Below are 8,071 nucleotides of genomic sequence, written 5' to 3' on the forward strand. Positions count from 1 at the left end.
AAGAGCAGCCCAGACTGGATGTCCCCAGCCTGGTGTGTGCTGTGAACCACGGCCTGGGACATGGGGGAGGGCAGCAGATGCAGCTCCCAAGTCAGCTCCTGCTCTGAAATACAACACTAACGCAGGCAGCACACTTCATTAATAATTTCTCAACACAATGTAGACCCCTTATACAGTTCTCTTTTCTGCCTGTAACTAAGAGAAGTAATTTAAAACCGCGCCATCTGCCTAAAATTATACAAATATGAAAAGTACTTAAAATACTTGTATAAGAAAATTCCAATAAGGAGGAAGAAAGTACAGGAATGGTCAATTTCGCAATGACTATTGGAGTATTTTGGTGTGTTGTTACAGTACTACTTCATGCTAGTCTAAATCATTTCTACTAACAAATTTAGGTGTTCAGGAAGGCGACATCTAAAAAAGAATTTACATCTTCCACTAATTGCATCATTTTATAAAGTCTCAACATAGTCTGAGTGACAGTTTGTGTTTGCAGATTTAGAGGGGATATGAAATTTTCCTATATCAAAGCTGAAGAACAGTTCTGACAGCTGCAAATGTTCTCTGAATTAATAATGTTGAGCTGGTATAAGACAATATTTAAGAAAAATCCATTTCTTTCTGCAGCATTGAAGCCCTTTGTGTATAAAATATTAAACAGGATTAAAATTGGTATGCTGCTTGAATGGGAAGAGAAAACATGAAATCCACATATGAATCCAAAAGTGAAAAGAATCATTAGTTCCAACTGTTATTAGTGTTGGGGTCAATGAAACACCCTTGCACTTGCTGCTAAAATTCAAACCAGAATTTTGGCTCTGGAAAGAAATTCCACTCTCTAGCTTCATCATTTAAAACCCACTGACCAATTCTTATTTGCAGAAGTTTTCTCCACTTCTTTAACTATGGCAAACACCTCTGGAAGATTAAATAAACTTACCTGCTATGTAAGCTCTCTGATACCAACTGACTAATCCCAAGTTCTAGTTTGCCCTAACTTTACAAGTACAAATCCTTCCCTATGTCTCAGTGCTTCCTTATGCCAGCAATTAGTGACTAGTAGGTTGCATAATGTCAATACAAAACAAGGAGACGTGACCTGGCTTTGGATGTTTTTGCCTAGCAAGGAGAAAGGCTGGCCTAAAATTTTATCAGGAGGCTTAAAAATTTAAGTTCAAGCCCACCCGAACATCTCAGGTTGACAGTTCAGCCATTCTGTTCCCCATTCCCACCCGCAGAAGTGAGAAGAAACCTGTGGCTTGTCTGTATAAAACTCACCTGTGCACCCAACCTTCTGCAGTCCCCCCCAGGCAATCCAGCGCTTCCCCAGCTGGTGAGATGCTGTTTGTGGTGGAGCAGGAGAGACTTCAAGAGCTGCAGAGAGGTCCTCTGCCCAGAGCAGGGTGCAGAAGCCCCGACAGCCTCACTGGCATTTATCTAGTGGAAGCCGGGGCAAGCGTACGGGGGAGGGTGGGACGAGGGGATGTTGCAAGCCTTCTCTGTCTGTGCAGGGTGAAAGAACTTCCCATCAAAGTCTCAGGGAAAGTCCCAGCCCTTGTATTTACAGCTGAGGTGAAGCTGTGGTTGCGTTTGTCATGCTGGCACTGACTTAACCCCTGGCTATTGGCCAGAGCTAAGGTTTGGCTGCATTTCCCAGCTCTTGGAAGACTAACCGGAGAGTTGCAGAAGGCAAGAATGTTGTAGAAGCACAACAGCAACTGTTGAGCAGCAACAGCAACAGGAGAGCTGCTTTTTTTTTTTTTGTGTCATGGCTCTCCTGTGTCATTCCAGCTGTGGGTAGGGACAGTAAGAATGTCCCATCAGGGTGAAAGGAATTTGGCATGGGGATGGTTGAAAGCACCTATCTCTGAGACTCTCTAGATGTTGTTGGCAGCTGCAATGATCCTGGGGAGCTGGAGCCAGCGGTGGATATGTACTGAGAAATGCGTCTTTAAGGGATAAACCTCTGGGAGGATGCAAAGCACTTGGTGTTACACATTTGTTTGGAATGGGACATAATTCAAAACAGATGTTTTGTGCACCAAGAGGTCACTGGACTGGGTCATAGTCCAGATCAGAGAAAGGGGCTAAAAGAATCCCACAAGCTCTGAGATTTTATAAGAGGTCTGGAAAATGAATTGAAGGGGATTTAAATAATATTGCACTCTAGATCTGCAAGCAATGTCTGCCAGTAAGGAGGAAGAAGGTAAAAATATAAATTTTTTACATTCACTTTTTTTTTCGGAAGACTTACTGGAAACTAACTAGGAAAACACACTATAAGAAGGAAAAGGCATAGAGAACATCAAACATAGACGTAATCTTTAAAAAAAGAAAGGAGAAGAAAAGTTTTATTTGGAACAATCTGACTGCACTAGGGCTGAAGAAACTGTATTTTGGAGCTTGTGTTCTAGAGAAGAGATCAGATCATGTCTGAGATTTTGGGCAGGAACAGCCCATGCCACTTGTGCACGGTGACAAAGAGCATAAGCCAGTGTGATGCCTGAACCACTGGAAAAGATCCAGGAACTGGAAAAAGTTGATATGGCTTCAGAAGCTTGCAGGAGTCAGCAAGGTGTGCACGGCACGGGCACAGAAAATGACCTGGCTTAGGACTTCGTACAGCAGCTCAGGGCCACCAAGTCGGTGGGGATCTGTGGGGTTAAACACTATAGTATTCCTTCTCAGGTGACCTGTTAACTAGCACGCTGCCAAAAATAGTCTTGCACTTAAATTAAAACCTACAGGGAGTGTAAAGGAAGATGTTTGACTCGTGGAGCTTAAAACCATAAGGCTAACCCTACAGAAGATGTATGAGGAATAAATGCACAAATTCATAATTGATGGAAAATAAGGGCCAGTGCTATGCCCTTCAGAGCATCGAGGTGATCTAAGCATCTAGATCCTGTGTAAGAATGTGAGCAAATAGCTGAGAAAGAATTTGAAGCCATTTCCCAGTGGAACATACCTCATGAATATTTAATAATGTAGGAAATGTAGGAAAATTGTCCAATAATTCTTGCACCTGTGCAAGCTCTTCATACTGCCAGGCCACGCTTTAAGAAGGAACTGGATACACTCATGGCTCTGGGATGACTGGAGAGAGACTAGTTCTGGTGTTTATGGAAAAGATGGATGAAACTCCTTGATTGTCCATAGACAGACCTGAAGAAACAACCCTGGTCTGTCAGATCACCAAGGGGAGACGTGATCAGTGACAAACACCTCTCTGTCCTTAGTACATCATGGGGCTCCTGGTGGGTGTTCATATTAGGAAAAATAAAAGAGCAGGTTTTTTAAACCTCCATGAAACCTTTGTGAGCTGCGCTATTTTTGCAGATGTCTACCTTTGGCACCTGAGGAAAAACGTGATAAATTTTTCATGCCTTTCAGGTTAGTAAGATTTATACAGATGACATTTAGATCTGGTGAAAAACAGTGGCTCGGAGCAGCTGTCAAAAGAAACTGTGCTTCTGGGCTGAAGCTGGACAAACAAGACTGTAAATGCCACATAACACAAATAATAACATACTTGAAGAAAAGTTAGCACAATCCCCAAGTAAATCACCAGAAAATATTCAGCAGTTTGTGATTTGGGGGCTGAATTATGAAGAGAAACGCGTGCCTAATAGAGCTTCTTAAGAGTGCTGTCCCAATGATGCTGGATTATTGAAAAAGCTGATTATTGAAAAAGTTGAGAAATAGAAGGGGTTGGTTAGACATTTCAGACCTGAGAGTAAATCATACATGGAGGATTTCAGGGCATGTGTTGATGTAGTCCTTTTAAACAGTCTAGAAAACCCAAATGATCACAGTAGTTTATGAGTTAACAAAACTTAGGAATGAATATACTCAGATGAAAAAAAAAAAGATTTAATCTTAGTCATGGAAATAAACAAAACCATACATTTTTATTTACTGAAGGCCAGTGTTATTTGAAACTGATTATAAATCATAAGGAATTACCAAACAGACCCTGGCCAATGGTTATTTTTCATTATTTTTTCAGTTATGGAGTGTGACTTACAGCTTCAAAATAACCTTGAAATTGCAAGCAGAATTTCCAGAGCATTTGTCAATGGAACCAAATCCGGAGAGGTATTTGTACATCACTCTTATTGAAACAATAGTTACTGAGGCTGAGATGCTTCAGAAACCAATTCGTATCATGAATGCAAGATTAAATTTAGCCTGAAAGCATGAGAGTGGTGAATTTGACAGTACTACTGGGAAAGATCTTGCAAAGAGTATGTGTGGATAATTTCAGGATTCAGATGTATAAGGAAAAGGTCAGGGACATCTTGTACATGAGCTTCAGTGAGCAACTGTGTTTAGAAAGAGAATAAGGTGCGTCCTGTGCCTTGTAACCATGATGAAGGCCGTATCTAGTGAAAGAGTTCACAGAGAAATGCAAAAAATCCTTAATTGTGAGAGGATGTGCTTATTTGCCCTTCCTGTGTGTTTGTGTTCCAAACCGTTACGCTTTTCCTGAGATAGCTTTACTATCTGTTATCTTAATATTTGCCCCTGAGAAGAAAGAGCCAGAAAAGTGTAGCGTATGTCAAATTTATTTTCCATTGACCTATTGTGCCTGACAACAGACAACCATTCAGCAAACATGGGCTTAAGTGGGGAATTATGCTTTTAGAGAGGTTTTGTCCAGTCCCTCTTGCTCTGTCCAGTAAAGCAATGGAAAAAGGAATCAAAATACCGTGCAGAAATACAGACACAGGTGAATTGTGCCTGGGTAGACATCCTCTGGGGCCCTGGGAGCTGCTGGTGCTTCACAGGCTGTGTGATGCCAAGGCAGGAAAAGTGGCCCCAGCACAGAAAGAGCCCCAGGCCAGGGTGTCAGAGCGGTTGCAGGGGCAGGCAGCGCTACTCTGTCCTTGCCCATCAGGTAAGGGCACTGGTAATTGGCCTGTCCCTGCCCTGGTCCTGCTGCAGCAGCCTTCACCCCTGCTGCAGCCCTGGCTGGGCTTGGGAGGGGAGTGTGGGGCTGCTTCTGGCCAGGTTGCTTAGGTTCAGGGTTGGCATCTGGGTCCTCCTGGTCCTGGAGGAGGAAGGGAAGGGGTGTTATCTTAATATTTGCCCCTGAGAAGAAGCAGCCAGAAAAGTGTAGCGTATGTCAAATTTATTTTCCATTGACCTATTGTGCCTGACAACAGACAACCATTCAGCAAACATGGGCTTAAGTGGGGAATTATGCTTTTAGAGAGGTTTTGTCCAGTCCCTCTTGCTCTGTCCAGTAAAGCAATGGAAAAAGGAATCAAAATACCGTGCAGAAATACAGACACAGGTGAATTGTGCCTGGGTAGACATCCTCTGGGGCCCTGGGAGCTGCTGGTGCTTCACAGGCTGTGTGATGCTAAGGCAGGAAAAGTGGCCCCAGCACAGAAAGAGCCCCAGGCCAGGGTGTCAGAGTGGTTGTAGGGGCAGGCAGCGCTACTCTGTCCTTGCCCATCAGGTAAGGGCACTGGTAATTGGCCTGTCCCTGCCCTGGTCCTGCTGCAGCAGCCTTCACCCCTGCTGCAGCCCTGGCTGGGCTTGGGAGGGGAGTGTGGGGCTGCTTCTGGCCAGGTTGCTTAGGTTCAGGGTTGGCATCTGGGTCCTCCTGGTCCTGGAGGAGGAAGGGAAGGGCTGCACACACAGCTAGGTCCAAACCTCCCTCCTCCAGGTCCTGCAGGTACTCTCCTGGAGCAGGTAGTCTGGAGTGTGGAATACTGGTGGGCTCTTTCCTCCATCACTACCAAGGGCTTTCCTGCGACTGCAACCCTCTGCCTTGCAGAACTCTGCCTCCATGAGACTTCTCTGGGCTGCTGGTCTTCTCCCAGGACCTCCACCAGATCTGGGATGGGAAGCAACCAGGAATCCTGCAGCCACCAAGAGTTAGGAACTCCTTGCTACCCCTCCTGCACAGTCTCCACCTCCATGTGCAGGTGGCAACAACTCCCTGCGGTCCCTCCTCTGGCTCCCCCAGAATCTCTTACAGCTTCTGGCTCTCCTTCTCCTCACCTCTCCATTTTTGCTTCACCCATCCAAGGCCCCAGTAAATCACAGGACCTGCTTGCTGACATCCTCCTGGCTCTGGCCACTCTGTCCATCTCTGCCACCAGAAGGATGGAGTGCAAGAGAGGGGATGCTGTGACTGTGGGGCTTCCCTCCACTCCTAGATGGCCAAGAGGACTACCCTGCCTGTGACAACATCCCCCAGCAGCCGGCTGGGAGTGGTGTGCTCTGCTCTGCGTCCCTATCTGGGGTCCTGTGATATATTTTTGAGCTCTCAATCCTCACACCTCACCCTTCCCTTTTTTTTTTCTTGTTTGTTGTTTCCTATCATCACTTGCCAGTGCTCCTTTTTATAGGGAAAAAAAAAAAAAAAAAGAGCAGTGGTGTTACAAAGCTGCATGTTGTTTGTAGGAGGTTGTTTCCCCAGGCTGAGAGATATTGTGGAAGAAGAGATGACAACCTTCTAAAAAAAAACCCCAGAAGGGAAAGAGAAGAAAAGTGGCTTAGAACCTGTCACTTTGTGCTGCAAAATCTCCATCAGACAGCAAACACACGCTGAGACCTGGGAGTCCCAGAACACACAACTAGGATCGCTGCCTCTGGGAGAAGCAGTCCCGGTGCCCTAGGGGAGCCAGCATGCCCACAGGGAGACCACGAGGCATCTCAAAGGCTGATGGAAATTTACTGATAAATGCAGTCTCAAGGTTGGTGGTAAACATTTGTAACTCTCTGTTATATCACTGTTTGAAATATACTTGTTTTTATGTTTTTCTTGGCAGTGAAGGTATAGTCTTGGGATTGTGCCTTAAAGTTTTAGCATCTGAAACAAAAGTTCTGGCTATAGCATTGTAAGGCCTTTCTTCGTTATCTGCAGCCTTCAGAGACTGAAGAACAGAATAAACCAGATCTTGTGCTAGGTGCTTATTCTGACATCCAAAATTGCAAAGATATTCAGAATGGAAGTCAACACATTTTTCAGGATTTATACATTAGAGATCACAAAACACCATCCAGCGCACTAGTTAACCCAAATCTCAGTGATGCCAGAACAGGGTGGATTTCTACCTGAAAATGGGGCATACAGTAGCTTGATTTAAAAATGAGCTTTGTCCTATATATTCTAGCCCCTATCATCACATTTCTGCTCCAAGCACTGTTTGTTGGGGTTGAAGAATTTGTTTCTTGGTGTTTAGGGGTAGCTGTCTTGACTTCAGCTTTCCCAAACCATATGATTCTTGTATGCTTCACTGTGGGCTTTCCATACAATGGAAACAATTCAGAGCAACTTCATGCTCCTTTGCCCTGAAGCTATTCTGTGAAACTTGATTAAAAATAAACAAAAAACAAAAAAAAAGGAGAGTGTTTAGGAGGCAAAGTAGATCATATTTCCCTTTCAAGCAAAGTCAACAAACTGTCTTGTACTTTGCTTGACACTATTCCATGTCATTGTTTGCTTTCCTCATGTGCTCAGGCTGAAGCTGTTGACTCTAAATGTTTGTCATCAGTTTCTATAGAGTGGGGATATTCAGACCATTGCTGAGCATAAGCTCTAGAACTTTTGACAGCTTTAGTTTTCTTCTTGCACTGTAATTTATCTGTAAGACTGTGAGGGAAATGCTGGGCATGTCAGCAGGTGAGCAGCACAGACCAAGATAAACAGCATTTCATAAGGTGCTCACCAAGTGAGAACGCAAGCCAAAAATATAGATACAGAGATGAACTCTGGTCTAATCAGGTGTTCAAAGTTAGGAAACGTGAGTTTGTGGGGAGATAGCTATTTCTAGCTGTTTTCTTCCTCTAGAGATGGCTAACCTCATCCAGCCTGTCCACATAACCAAAGCATGCTTCTTTTTGATCATCTTCAGAGAAAGCGTTTGAGAAGTGAGGAGAGTGATAAGGGGAATCATTTTTCTTGTGAGACTGACATGTGGAAGGCTTAAAGTCAATAATGACTGTAGCATTTTTCCCTTTGCTGCTCCTGGCTTGGCCAAAGCTCTCTTGATTTTGCCTATGAAGTTGGTATCTGCAAAGGAACTACATTCACATACGTATGTGTGAG

The sequence above is a fragment of the Calidris pugnax genome, unplaced genomic scaffold, assembly GCF_001431845.1.
Source record: "Calidris pugnax isolate Ruff unplaced genomic scaffold, ASM143184v1 scaffold181, whole genome shotgun sequence".
Classification (NCBI taxonomy): Eukaryota; Metazoa; Chordata; class Aves; order Charadriiformes; family Scolopacidae; genus Calidris; species Calidris pugnax.